This window comes from Odocoileus virginianus, chromosome 10 (genome assembly GCF_023699985.2).
Source record: "Odocoileus virginianus isolate 20LAN1187 ecotype Illinois chromosome 10, Ovbor_1.2, whole genome shotgun sequence".
NCBI lineage: Eukaryota > Metazoa > Chordata > Mammalia > Artiodactyla > Cervidae > Odocoileus > Odocoileus virginianus.
This window is the reverse complement of record NC_069683.1, coordinates 20,334,437-20,350,179: the sequence shown is the minus strand read 5'-3', so window position 1 is coordinate 20,350,179 and position 15,743 is coordinate 20,334,437.

Genomic DNA, 15,743 nt, shown 5'->3' with positions numbered 1-15,743 from the left:
AGGAGGGCATGGCAACCCACCCTAGTATTCATGCCTGGAAAATCCCAAGGGCAGAGAAGCCTGGTGGGCTACAGTCCATAGGGTCGCAGAGAGTCGGACATGACTGAGTGACTTAGCATGCACGCAGGCACCATCTCATTTACTTCAAACGCCTACTCACAATGGACCCATAATTCCAAAATAATGTTGGCAAAGCCTTCCTCCTCTTCCTGACATGGCGGTCTCCAAAATTTCCTTCTCTTTACTAATCTCTCTCAGAGTATTCTTTGTAGTGTGTACATGCTCGGTTGCATCCAGCTGTTTGTGACTGTGGACAGTAGCCCTCCAGGCTTCTCTGTCCATGTGGTTCTGCAGGCAAGAATGCTGGAGTGGGTTACCATTTCTTCCTCCAGGGGATCTTCCCGACCAAAGATCATGCCTCTTTGTCTCCTGCATTGGCAGATGTATTCTTTACCAAGGAGCTACCTGGGAAGCCCATTCTTTCTAGAGATACCTTCTATAATTAGAGTTTTATTGTCTACATAGTCACAGGTGACCTTCAAAAATACAGTTACATATTCCACATTAAACGTCCTACTGGTGATGCTCACATATATCACACAAGCAGCAATAAACTGCAGAACTAATTATATATTATCATATTACCTCTTCATTCACAATATTTCTGAAGACCCCTTTTCATTAATTGGAAACTCCATCACTCACTTGCTTCTCAAAAAAATAAACAGATACCTCTCTAGTCTTTACCCTTATCCCTCATTCTCCCACCCCATCCCCAGCCAGCCAAGAAATCCACTTGACCTTAAATCCCTTTTTATCTACCAACTTTCTCAGTCCTCTCCTTTTCTTGTTAATGCTATTGCCTTTATTCAGGTTCTCATTACTACTTTTTCTGCCTTTGTAAGCAGCTTTATTGAGATAGAATTTATTTACCATACAGTTCATCCACTTAAAGTGTACAGTTCTATGATTTTTTAGCATTTTCACAGATAAGCGCAATTATCTGCACAGTAAATTTTAAAGCATTTTTACCACTTCAAAAATAAGCATTCTGCACTTTATCACGCCTACATTCCTTCACCCCACTCCCCACCTCCAGCTGCTAGTTAGTTCAGTCGCTCAGTTGTATCCGACTCTTTGCGACATCTCCAGCTGTAGGCAAACACTAATCTCCATAGATTTTCCTATTCTGGGTTCTCATGTCAATTCAATCATATGGTATTTTGATTTTTATGATGATTTCCTCTCAGCATAAAGTTTTCAGAGTTTATCCAACACGATACATGTGACAATACTTTGTTCCTTTGGAATGGCCAATTAGTATGCTATTGCAAGGATGCCCCATGTTTTATTTATCCAGGCATTGGTTGAATGTCAACTAGGCTCTTTCCATCTTTTGGTTATTATAATTAATGCTGCTGTAATCATTTATGTTAATTATTTTGTGTAGATATATGTCTTCATTTCTGAGTGTATAAGAGTTGAATTGCAACATCTTACGGCAACTTTGTTTCATCACTTGAGTAACTTCTATACTGTTTTCCAAAGTAGCTACACCATTTTGCATCTTTACTTTACTTGGATTCTGCTAACAAGTCTCCAGCCTTCAATTTCACTACCACTCCTTCATCCTAGCCTTCCAATACAACCTCAGACTTGTTCAGTATCACGCAAGTATCATTATGCTATTCTCTGCATAAAACCCTCTTGAGTTCTTATTATCTTCAAGTTAATTTTGTATTCGATTACAAACTCCTTGCATACATGGAAAAGACTCTCTATATTGTATGCTTTATTTTAATGTAAATACTACATTCCAGGAAAAACAAATTTATTGAATTTGTGCAAAGCTGCCATATTTACTATTTAACTGCATGCTTTTGCACTTAATGTTTGTTCAGCCAGGACTTCCTTCTTTCTGTATTATTTGTTCATCTAATCATCAAAAAATAACTGTACTCAGTAATAGCTACCGGGGTGATAATCTAAGTCAGCCTCTTTCAACTTCTTTTAGCATCTGTGCTCAATTCTAGCAAAGGCCTTGTGTTTAATTCTAATTTCTGTAATAGGTGTGTTTAAAAGATATTGAAAATTAATTTAAGTAAATGACTGTGCTTTTGATATCTTATCAACTACCTGACAGATAGCAAGAAAACAATAATTATGTGCTGAATAAATAAACATGTAATTAAAAAGGTATTTTTGAATCACCTTGACAAAAGACTATGTGAAACATTTTAGTTACTAAAATTACATTTTTATAAGGAAATGGCAACCCACTCCAGTACTCTTGCCTGGAAAATCCCATGTACGGAGGAGCCTGGTGGGCTGCGGTCCCCGGGGTCACAAAGAGTCGGACAAGGCTGAGTGACTTCACTTACATTTTCACAGAGATCTGTAGTTAAATTCAAATAATGTCTAAGAAAACAAGGACATACAAATATTTGAATTAATTAGTCTTACAATTTAGAGGAAATCATCTAATTAAATGTGCATTTTCTTGATGTCCTCTCTAGGGTTATTGGCTTATAATTCTCTGTTGGAATTGGGACAATATGAATTCAGCTCATGTTTTTGAAGTCACAAATATGTTTTAAAATTTACTGTGAAAATAATCATACATATCTGTGACTATACTAAAAGTGATAAAACCATACTCTTTAATTGGGTGAAATGTATTGTAAATAATAACACCAACATTTGATTATGCCAAAGTTTAGATAATAGTTTGTCAGTTTAGAATTTTGCACGTGGCTATTTTCAGGTAGAGCTGTAAATATTTTCTGAGTGCAGAATGAATTCCCAGAAGGCAAGAAAGTAGCTCCATCGATGGAAAATAAATAAATAAAATCAGCACCTGTATATTCAGAAATAGAAAGCACAGAGAAAGTCTTAAATTGGCTGTAGCTAAAGCTTGACAATCATCTTTTATCAAAACTAAAATAACTGGGCACCATGGTATCTCAGCTGTGAAAGCACCAGTTTGTTAAACCAGGTGAGATTGACATATTGGATTAACAACTTCAACAAAGATTGCACTTGAGGAACATCAGAATAGGTTTAATACTCTGGGGGTTGAGGAAGAAGGGAAGAAGGTGGGTAAAGTGAGAAGAGGTGAAAATAATAATGCATTTTATTATTATTTTTTGTTTCTAAATCTATTATCAACTAATAAAAATCAATATCTACAGTTATTCTAGTCGCTGATGCTCAATCTTAAAGCTCATGTCATTTGACTGGCTTTTTTCGGACATGACTGAGCAACTGAATTAAACTGACTGAGTGTAATGTCTACTCCAATTCCTTGAAGAAAATGTAGAACATATAAATCACTCAATAAATAAAAATAAATAAAAAAATTATCAAATGCCTTATTTAATTGCACTTATTTTGAAACTTAAGGAAAGGACTTTTGGACATGTTGCTACACAGGGGTTTCTACAGAAAATATATTTTATATTTTTATTCAGTTTCCCTTTACAGGACTTCCCTCATAGCTCAGCTGGTAAAGAATCCACCTGCAATGCAGGAGACCCTGGTTGGATTCCTGGGTCAGGAAGATCTGTTGGAGAAGGGATAGGCTGCCCACTCCATCATTCTTGACTTTCCCTTGTGGCTCAGCTGGTAAAGAATCTGCCTGCAATGCAGGAGACCTAGTTTCAATCCCTGGGTTGGGAAGATCCCCTGGAGAAGGGAAAGGCTACCTGCTCCAGTATTCTGGGCTGGAGAATTCCATGGACTCTATATTCTATGGGGTAGCAAGGAGCTGGACATGACTGAGTGACTTTCACTTTCACTGATCTATTTATTTGATAGTTGCTAAAGAGTAATACAGACCATAATGAAGTTTTGACTAAGAAACCCAATTTTAATTCTGCTTTCTACTTTGTACATGTTTTAAAAACTGGAAGAAATAGAAGACCAGAAGGCCAGTTTATTTATTTATTTATTTATTTATTTTTGTCTTTTTATGGGGCTGAAAAGTCATATCAGTTGCAGAAAATTTGGGGGAAATGAAGTTTATCAAGAAAGAAGTCTATTTTCCTCCTTCTTTCAAACAGATTTACTCTGATGTTTAGTGTAAAAATGAAATGAGAAATCTCTGTTTTAATATTTAATTTTTTTATCCTGTGTATAGAAATGTACAACTATTTTGATAAGTAGTTAACGTTATGAAAGGAATAGTAAGTTTAAAAAAGACCTTCTAAATCTATTCCTAGGAATCAGTGTCATTAAATACTCCCAAGGAACTCAATATTAGGACCCATGTGTGTTCCAGTCTTGCCAATGAGTCATATTTCTAGCAATTGTAATAATGTCCAGGAACAGCAAGGGCCTTTTTATGAAAGGTCTTTTTTTCTACATGGAGTTTTCAGGTAGTAAATAAAACATCCAAAAAAATACATATTGGGTGTATCAAGGTTGATGAAACTTAACATACTTTGGTAATATTTTAACATGCCTAAATCATATTGAAGTACACAGATGATGGTATCAAAATAATTTAAAGTACTATTTTGCCAAGAACTATCCAGTAAGTGGTATGATCTCCGTACCCATCCTTCATGAAGCAAGGTATTTGTCCATCTTAGATTAGCAGTGAAATTCTGAGCTCAAGTTACCAGTATCACGTGTTTCTCAGGATGACTATAGTGATGACACCCAAACAAAATTCCTTGGCAAATATTGACTGAAGCAAAGGCAATTCCAAGTGTTCAGAAACTTTCTGATGTTAATTGATTGTAGTGTACAATGTTTGTTTGTTTGTTTTCTCAAGACCTGGAACCTGGTGTGCCATTAAGGAAACTGAGTTTCTAAGTTATTTTCCAGTGGTAGCTCCTACTGTCTATATTCTTAGCCTCTGCCTTGACACCTACTCTTAGAAATTGGCATTTGGCCACTGAGCCCAAACTCCACACCAGGTGCTTCATATTACTTCTGATTCTTACTATAACCTTGAAAGATGAGTGCCACAAGCTCATTTAATGAGTAAGCAAAATGACATTCAGGAAGGTATCCTCAAGGCAATTAGCAAGATAGAATTAAAAGTAGTAATAGCAACAAGGTTTAATTGTTAATAATTATGTATTGCTATAATTATTATTTTTTTTAATTTATCTAATTTTGGCCGTGCTGGGTCTTTGTCACTGCATGAACTTTTCTCTAGTTGCAGGAAGTGGGGGATACTGTCTAATTGCGGTGCACGGGGTTCCCACTGTGACGGTTTATCTTGTTGCAGAGCACTGGTTCTAGGGCATGCGAGCTTCAGTAGTTCTGGCATGCAGGCTCAGGAGTAGTTACAGGTCAGAAGGCTCTAGAGTGTGGGCTCAGTAATTCTGGCACACGGACTTAGTTGCTCTGTGGCACGTGGAGCCTTCCCAGACCAGGGATCAAACCCATGTCCCCTGCATTGGCAGGCAGATTCTTAACGACTGGACCATGAGGGAAGTCCCTGTAATTCTTAATATACTCTTTCACATATTATCTACCTTAAAACTGTCCTGTTCATCTCAAAACAAGCCCACTTTACAAAAGAGGAAGCTGAAGTGCAGACAGAACAAGTCACAAGCCAGCGTTTTTTTACAGGTAGAACCAAAACCTGCACATTTTGGTTTCTAAATCTGCACTAATATGCCTACTCCAACTGGCTCTTCTAATCAGAATGCTAAATCCACTCCAGAACTGAAGCCTGACCCCAAATCTTGGCTATATGGCTGAAAGACAAAGGCCTTGCTAACATGCAGGTGTTTGGACTCTGATTGATTCCACCACCATTTGGTCTTTTTGTCTAAGTAGGAAGCTGGAGAACTACTGTCTGGATCACAACTGTACTTGTCCTAATCTTTAGATTCACCCATCTACAGAATTTGAGTTAACCTTTTCAGATATGCCTTTTTTTTTTTCTTTCAGAACCTCTATCTTTTCCTTTTGGATATCTTATGGTCATATAGTATACCCCACCTACTGAAAGAATCAAGGTCAATAGTCTCAGTCCTCTGGAAGAGTACAAAAATATGACCTAGAGAGCTAAATATAAATATATTAATATTTATTTCCTCTATTTGTAAGTAAGTGAGAGAAAGTAGATTCTTATGTGGTGCTGCCCAGAGAATGTGCTTGTGGACATAGCAGGGGAAGGAGGAGGTAGGACAAATTGAGAGATTAGCATTGAAATATATTCATTAGCATGTGTGAAATAGGTAGCTAGTGGGAAGTTGCTGAATAACATAAGCAACATAACATAAGTTGCTGGTGCTCTATGTAGAGGGATGGGATGGGGGCGGCATTGGAGGAAAGGTCAAAAGAGGGGGACTATATATATACTTACGGCTGATTCACATTGTTGTATTGCAGAAACCAACACAATATTGTAACATAATTATCCTCCAGTTAAAAAAAAAGGATAGATGTTATAATATATGAATGCTATACTTTCCTTGTAATAAATATTTGGTGGTAGATACTTAGACAAAAATTCCTTAGACAAAAATTTTGGGGTAACCACCATTTTCTTCTCTCAAATTGTTTCTACTATGAGAACATAAACTAGCATTTTACACAGGTTGTGATGGTCACTCTCTTCCCAGTGGCATAACTACTACCAACCTATAACAGAGACTATGGTGTCATGAGAGTGAATCCTATAATCTAATGGTGATTAGGTATGTGACTCCATGGAGCAAGGAGCAATACAGGCAACTCATCATAAGAATATGACTGGTTAAGCTTTTATAAATCTTGGATTTAAGGCACCAAATTGAGACTCATTTTCCTTATTAATGAAAAGCAATTGGCTGTCTCTCAATGATATTTACAGGATTCTGGGTAAATTTCCCCAAATTTCTAGCCTTCAGTTTCATTCAAATGAAATAGAGATGATAGTGTTTATCACAAAGTGTTGCTATTGGTAAAAATGAGATTTAATAGCTTTAATATTAATATGCAATGATTCTATAAATATGACTCTCTCCTGTTCTTTCAATTCTTTCCTCCAAATTTAAATGCTCTTGAGACTAAGCAAATTCAGAAACATACTAGTCCTCAATTTGCAAGTAAACCTCTTTATTAAAATGATTTGATCACATATTCACCAGTGGATGGCAAATTAAGAGGCTGCCCATTTAGGCTGAAGTGATCTTTGAGATTGAGTCTATAGAACACAGTGGTCCACTGATGCTGGACTTTAATTAGTTTGACTTTCTCTTTAGCCATAGAATATAAAACAAATGAGATATGATTCCCAAGAGCTAGTATTAATGCTATTAATGTTAGTCAGAACAATGGTAAATATCAAGGCCTTGAGGAAAAAAAAATAGTATTCTAAAGACCTGATTAAGTGTGGAAATCCTGAAATGCATTTGCTAGATTAATATTATGGTACCACCCAAATGGAACAGTGGTAAAGAATCTGCCTGCCAATGCAGGAGACACAAGAGGCATGGGCTCCATCCCAGGGTCAGGAAAATCCCCTGGAATAGGAAACAGCAAGCGACTCCAGTATTGTTGCCTGAAAGATTCCAAGGCCTGAGGAGCCTGGCGGACTACAGTCCAAGGGGTCTCAGAGTCAGACATGACTCAGTGACTAATCACACACACACACAGACACCACCACCACCACCAAAGTAATTTTTCTGCTCCTAAATATTTTTATGCTTTCATTTTATGAAAATGTAATTAGATAGAAAATAGAGTCACTTTAAATATGAACATCACCAACAGTGAACAGCACAAAGCTAAGGAAGTTTTCCAGATGATACTTGCAATAGTTCAGTCACCTGCTCATGAGCATTGCTTAAAATACCAGCATGACTCGATCCAGAAAGAAAGTACACTTTAGAGTAAGTGGCAATGACAGCCGTCAGAGAGGGTGATTTTGAAATTTTGAAATAGAGTTACTTAAATACCATGCCATATATAGGGATGTATTTTAAAGCAATCCAGGAACAAATCTAACTTTTGTTGGAAGAATATTCTCCATGAATCTTCTGTGTTTATGCACAATTTGAATGGGGGTATAAATGGACTTTCTTTTACACCATCTTTACAACGATTGTATAATGATCAGGTTTGGAGATGTCTTTTCCGTTGGAGCAAACCAAAGGCATGCTAACTTACTCTGCAGTCTTCTAAACATAATTTCAGAGTAGGCATGCCTACTGGACACTGTACAATATAAGATTCAGGTTTCCAGTGCTTAGGGTTCTTCTCCAGTAACTCAATCCACGATGTTTGCAGTTGTCACCTGAATGTTTTTGTATTGTCCTAGGGAAATTGGGGCTCAGGGAGCCAGGAGAATAAAATGATGATATGCCCTTTAATGCTATTTCTGTCAGCTATATTCCTTTGTGCCTGACCTAGAATTAACATGTATTTTTCTACCAAATGAAAACTGTGGCAGGGTAACTATTAATACTAGATGGCAAGAACTTTCACATTTATTGACAACTTACTTATCCAAAATTAATCACAGAGTGACTAATTTCTCAGAAACATTCAGTTAGCTGAGCTATATATTCTTTCTAATTGTAGAAGTATGGCTTCATCTAAAAGTTTACTCTCAAACTAATAGATGCTATCTTGAAGGTAACATGATTGTACCTCACATATGTCATTATTTTTGTACCTATTAGCACTATATAATAGATTATATAAGGTCAAATTTTTGTTGCACAGAAGAATTTTTTTGTGGGAATACCAAATTTTTGTTGTTGTTTTTCAGTTGCTAAGTCATGTCCAACTCCTTGCGACCCCATAGATTATAGCACACCAGGCTCTTCTGTCCTCCATGATTTTCTGGAGTTTGCTCAAATTCATATCCATGAGTCAGTGATGCTGTCTAGCCATTTCATCCTCTGCTGCTCTCCTTTTTTTTGCCTTCAATCTTTCCCAGCATCATGGTTTTTTCCAATGAGTTGGCTATTTGTACCATGTGGCCAGAATATTGGAGCTTCTGCTTGAGCATCAGTCTATTCAATGAATAGAATATTCCGGGTTGATTTCCTTTCAAATCAACTGGTTTGATCTCCTTGTAGTCCAAGGGACTCAAGTTTTCTCCAGCACCACAATTTGAAAGCATCAGTTGTTCAGGTCTCAGCTGTCTTTATGGTCCAACTCTCAAATTCATACATGACTACTGGAAAAACCATAGCTTTGACTATATGGACCTTTGCTGACAAAGTAATGACTCTCATTTTTAATACATTGTTTTGGTTTGTCATAACTTTCCCTCCAAGGAGCAAATGTCTTTTAATTTCAAGGCTGTTGTCTCTATCCACAGTGATTTTGGAGCCCAAGAAAATAAAATCTGTAACTGTTCCCCTTTTTTTCCCTCTTTTGCCATGAAGTGATGGGACTAGATGCCATGATTTTAGTTTTTTGAATGTTGAGTTTCAAGCCAGCTTTCTCACTCTCCTCTTTCACCTTCATCAAAAGGCTCTTTAGTTCTTCTTCACTTTCTGCCATTAGAATGGTATCATCTGCATATCTTAGATTTTTTTATATTTCTCCCAGCAATCTTGATTCCAGCATGTGAGTCATCCAGCCTGGTATTTTGCATGAGGTACTTGGTGGTGGTGGTTTAGTCCTAAATCACATATGACTCTTGTGATCCCATGGACTATAGCCTGCCAGGCTTCTCTGTCCATGGGATTCTTCAGGCAAGAATACTGGAGTGGGTTGCCAGGCCCTCCTCCAGGGCATCGTCCTGAACCGAAATCAAACCCAGGTCTCCTGATTTGCAGGTAGATTCTGTACTGACTGAGCTATGAGGGAAGCCCTTGTGATGTACTCTGCATAGAAGTTAAATAAACAAGGTGACAACACACAGGCTGTCGGAATCCTTTCCTGATTTTGAACCAGTCAGGTGATCCATGTTCAGTTCTAACTATTCCTTCTTGACCTGCATACAGGTTTCTCAAGAGACAAGTAAAGTGGTCTGGTATTCCCGTCTCTTTAAGAATTTTCTAAAGTTTGCTGTGACCCACACAGTCAAAGGCTTTAGTGTAGTCAATGAAGCAGAAGTAGATGTTTTTATGGAATTCCCTTGCTTTCTCCATGATCCAGTGAAGGTTGGAAATTTGATCTCTGGTTCCTCTACCTTTTCTAAACCCAGCTTGTACATCTGGAAGTTCTCGGTACATGTCCTGCTGAAGACTAGCTTGAAGGATTTTGAGTATCACCTTGTAGCACATTGAATGAGTGCAATTGTATGGGAGTTTGAAGATTCTTTGGCATTGCCCTTCTGTGAAATTGAAATAAAGACTGATCTTTTCCAGTCCTGTGGCCACTGCTGAGATTTTTCAATTTGCTGACATATTGAGTGTAGCACTTTTAGGATTTGAAATAACTCAGCTCAAATTCTGTCACTTCTACCACCTTTATTTGTAATAATGCTTCCTAAGGCCTACTTGACTTCACACTTCATGATGCCCAACTCTAGGTGAATGACCACACCATCATGGCTATCTGGTTCATTAAGACCGTTTTTGTATAGTTCTTCCATGTGTTCTAACCATTTCTTCTTAATCTCTTTTGTTTCTGTTACCTCCTTGCAATTTCTGTCCTTTATCATGTCCATTCTTGCATGACATATTCCCTTGAGGTCTCCAATTTTATGGAAGAGAACAAAATTACTTTTTTTGAATTCCCATTTTATAGGAGTATATTTGTTTTATTCTCAACTATCAATTCATTGCAAATAGTGAAATTGTCTAATTTTTGTCCAAATTTTTGGTAACTAATATTGGGTAGCACATAATAGATTTCTCAGAAAAACAGGGTGTATTTCATATGAATAAAAGAAGAAAATGAATTTCTCTATCAGAAGGTCAACATAAGAAGAAAAATCTGTAGATTATTAAAAGGAACTACTGTATGCTAACAAAGGAAGAAAAACCTGCCATTTGCCAATGATATCACAAGTTCACAAGAGGTAATACATAAGAAGTAAAATTCAAGAATTCTTTTTGAAAAGTCATTTCCATCTTACATAGTTCTATTCTTAAATGCACAGTAATTTGAGTTTTAAAAATTACACATACCTATAAATTACACCAGGCAACCTTTGTAAAATCCACGCTTCACTCCAGAATGTTTCTTTGTTTCCTCTTCCAGTCAGTTCCACCCTTCTGGGAAGAAAACCATTGTTTGTGTTCTGATTACAACAGATTAATTTTGCCTGTTCTAGGATTTCTGAAAATAGGAATCAGCCAATATAATCCTCAAGTAAAGCTGCGTTTTCTCATCTAAATATCTGTGAGATATATTTTTGTTCTTGCATAGATCAATTATGTGTTTAATTTGTGGATCAGTGTAGTTGGTGATACTGAAGTTTAAATCACTTATACCCTCACCGAAAAATTTTCCCTCTACTTATTCTGAATTCAGATTGGGAAAGGAGTATGTTAAGGCTGTATATTGTCACCTGCTTATTTAACTTATATACAGAGTACATCATACAAAATTCCAAGCTGGATGAAGCACAGGCTGGGATCATTTTGCCGGAAGGAATATCAATAACCTCAGATGTGCAGATGATACCAACTTTGTGGCAGAAAGTGAAGAGGAACTAAAAAGCCTCTTGATGAAAGTGAAAGAGGAGAGTGAAAAAGCTGGCTGAAAACTCAGCATTCAAAAAACTAAGATCATGGCATCCAGTCTCATCAATTAATGGCAGATAGATGGGAAAACAATGGAAACAGTGACAGACTATTTTCTTGGGCTCCAAAATCACTGCAGATGGTGAGTGAAGCCATGAAATTAAAAGACACTTGCTCCTTGGAAGAAGAGCTATGACTAACCTAGACAGCATATTAAAAAGCAGAGATATTACTTTGCTGACAAAGGTCTATCTTAGTCAAAGTTCTGGTTTTTCCAATAGTCATGTGTGGATATGAGAGTTGAACCATAAAGAAAGCTGAGCATCGAAAAATTGATGCTTTTGAACTGTGGTGTATGAGAAGAGACTCTTTAGAGTCCCTTGGACTGCAGGAAGATCAAATCAGTCAATCCTAAAGGAAAGCAGTCCTGAATATTCATTGGAAGGACTGATGGCTGAAGCTGAAGCTCCAACAATTTGGTCACCTGATGCAAAGAACTGACTCATTGGAAAAACCCTGATGCTGGGAAAGATTGAAGGCAGGAGGAAAAGGGGACGACAGAGGATGAGATGGTTGGATGGCATCACTGACTTGATGGACATGAATTTGAGCAAGCTCCAGGAGTTGGTTATGGGCAGGGAAACATGGCATTCTGCAGTCCATGGGGTCACAAAGAGTCGGACATGACTGAGCAAATGAACTGAACTGAACTGAACTGAACTTACTCTGATAATTACCGAGAGAAGGTTGTTGACCTTTTAGAGTGATGTCATAAATAATTGGTATCAAAAGTAATAATTTTAGTATTACAAAAGCAATTAGAAATTGGGGTATGAGTAAGAAAAATTTGGTGATAGAACTAAAAGTTTATACATTTTGACATATAAGTGAGACATTTATGTAGAAATATTAAGTAGGTAGCTGGAGATTTGAGAAAATAAGTGAATACATATAAAATTAGTATAGCTCTTAGAAAGGAGCAATTGCTTAAAAATTATGAAGTAGTATAGTAACTAGATAACTTGGAAATTATTCTTTTTTTACTTCTGTCCTTGATTATAAAGAATAAAAATCTACTAGGCTTTTTGTTATTGTCTTGGGAAAACAACAGCTCTTGATTTGCAATCTAGTCGTACAGGCTTTTAGACAAATGTGAAAACTCTCAAAGGAGGGAGACATTTACTATAAATTTTTTAAATGTTTGAGAATATCTATTACCTTTGAAGTTATTAGAAATCTATAGTGTGCAATCACAGAATACATATTCTTCAGTGTATCTACATATTCCCCAAGCTTTGCTATAAAATGAAAATTTTGATATTTTTAACAATATTAAAATAATGCAAGAATATCTTTGGCAAAAATATTGTTGGATAAGAAAGGTTTTACTCTTTGAAATTATTGATAATTCTTCTTTCCTGAGACATAGTTTCACCCTTTCTCATAGCCTAACTCTCCTACTTTTTGTTTTCTTCATGATAGTTATCAATTTTTGTAATTATTTTATTTGTCTTGCTCTTTAGAAAAAGAAACATCAGAGGATTGTCAGGATAAACATTTCTCTCTGGAAAGATAGAGGCATCTGAATTCCACATGGACAGCATCTCAGATGATGATAAGTTCCAGAACAGCAGAGTGGTAATGGGTATATGAAATGGAGTGGATTAAGATCAAAGCCATGAGAAGCTGTGGTTCGAAATCAGTCAGCCATGCAGCCATTGAACTCACCCAAGTAGAGAGAAGAATTAAAGAGTATAGAGGAACATTGGGCATCCATTACTAACACACTTGGTGAGGGAAAGTTAATGGTCTCAAATGATGTCCCTATAGAGAATGAATGAGAGCATGAACTCCAGAGGAACAGAGTTCAAAAAACAGTGCATTGCATTGCACTGGAACATTGCATTGGAAAATGATGGAGCTAGTGCAAAAAACACTTGCACTCATCTCACATGCTAGAAAAGTAATGCTCAAAATTCTCCGAGCCAGGCTTCAACAGTACATGAGCCAGGAACTTCCAGATGTTCAAGCTGGATTTTAACAAAGCAAAGGAACCAGAGATCAATTGCCAACAGACACTGGATCATTGAAAAACCAAGAGAGTTCCAGAAAAACATCTATTTCTGCTTTCTTGACTATGCCAAAGCCCTGGACGGTGTTGATCAAAACAAACTGTGGAAAATTCCTAAAGAGATGGGAATACCAGACCACCTGACCTGCTTCCTGAGAATTCTGTATACAGGTCAAGAAGCAACAGTTAGAACTGGACATGGAACAACAGACTGGTTCCAAATAGGGAAAGCAGTACATCAAGGCTGTATATTGTCACCCTGCTTGTTTAACTTATATGCAGAGTACATCATGAGAAACACTGGGCTGGATGAAGCACAAGCTAGTATCAAGAATCCTGGGAGAAATATCAGTAACCTCAGATATGCAGATGACACCACCCTTATGGCAGAAAGTGAAGAAGAACTAAAGAGCCTCTTGATGAAAGTGAAAGAGGAGAGTGAAAAAGTTGGTTTAAAACTCAACATTCAGAAAACTAAGATCATGGCATCTGGTCCCATCACTTCATGGCAAATAGATGGGGAAACAGTGGAAACAGTGAGAGACTTTATTATTTGGGGCTCTAAAATCACTGCAGATGGTGACTGCAGCCATGAAATTAAAAGACGCTTACTCCTTGGAAGGAAAGTTATGACCAACCTAGACAGAATATTAAAAAGCAGAGTCATTACTTTGCCAACAAAGGTCTGTCTAGTCAAGGCTATGGTTTTTCCAGTAGTCATGTATAGATGTGAGAGTTGGACTATAAAGAAAGCTGAGCACCGAAGAATTGATGCTTTTGAACTGTGGTGTTGGAGAAGACTTTGGAGAGTCCCTTGAACTGCAAGGAGATCCAACCAGTCCATCCTAAAGGAAAGTGGTCCTGAATATTCATTGGAAGGACAGACACTGAAGCTGAAACTCTAATACTCTGGCTTCCTGATGCGAAGAACTGACTCATTTGAAAAGACTCTGATGCTGGGAAAGATTGAAGGCAGGAGGAGAAGGGGCTGACAGAGGATGAGATGGTTGGATGGCATCACCCACTCAGTGGACATGGGTTTGAGTAAACTCTGGGAGTTGGTGATGGACAGGGAGGCCTGGGGTGCTGCGGTCCATGGGGTTGCTGAGTTGGACATGACTGAGCAACTGAACTGAAGTGAATTCAACTGAGTGCAAAAAAAAAAAAAAAGTTGTGGCCTCCTTAGTTAATAGAAGAGCAGTAAAGTGCTAAGGGGACAACAATGGAGGATGAGATGATTGCATGGCATCACCAACTCAATGGACAGGAGTTTGAGCAAATTCTGGGAGATGGTGAAGAACAGGGAAACCTGGTGTGCTGCAGTAGATGGGGTCACAAAGAGAGAAGGATGAGCGATGGAAGAACAATAAGGTATTGGAAAATACAGGTCTGTGAGTGATATGTTAGTCTTTGACTGTCTATACTGACCACATGCAGAAAATTTTCCTTTCATTTTCCCAATGGGAAAGGACTCTACATCATCATCATTAATATTCTCTAGCAATCTGTTAGATTCTCTAAACCTTACAAAGAGAAAGTGGTCCTCCAATCCCAATGTGGCAAATGCTATGTAAAAGTTAGAATAAAGACAACTATTCTTTTTATTCTATTCCACTCCACATAGCATATGGAAAAATAAAAGGGCCAGATTCCCAACGCCTGCAAGGCTGAGCCTTGATGTGCACACATAGTCATGACCAACACTTTGCAGTCCATGCAACGTAGCCTGCCAGGCTCCTCTATCCATGGAGTTTTCCAGGTAAGAGTAAGGTGCCATTTCTTACACCAGGGTATATTCCTGACCCAGAGACTGAACCCGTGTCTGGGTGTCTCCTGCTATGGCAGGCAGAAACTTTTCCACTAGCACCACCTGGGGAGCCTTGCTGTAAGCTTATTCAAATGAATCATTTACTGAATTACTATGAAACCCCTGGTGTACCATATCTCTGACTTCCTTACACTGGATACACAAGGAAAGCGTGAAAGCTGCATCTATCAAAAAACTCTGTTTTTTCCCCTGAAAATTTATGAAAAGTATAAAATATACAATATATGTTGATCGCAAAATGAGGCCA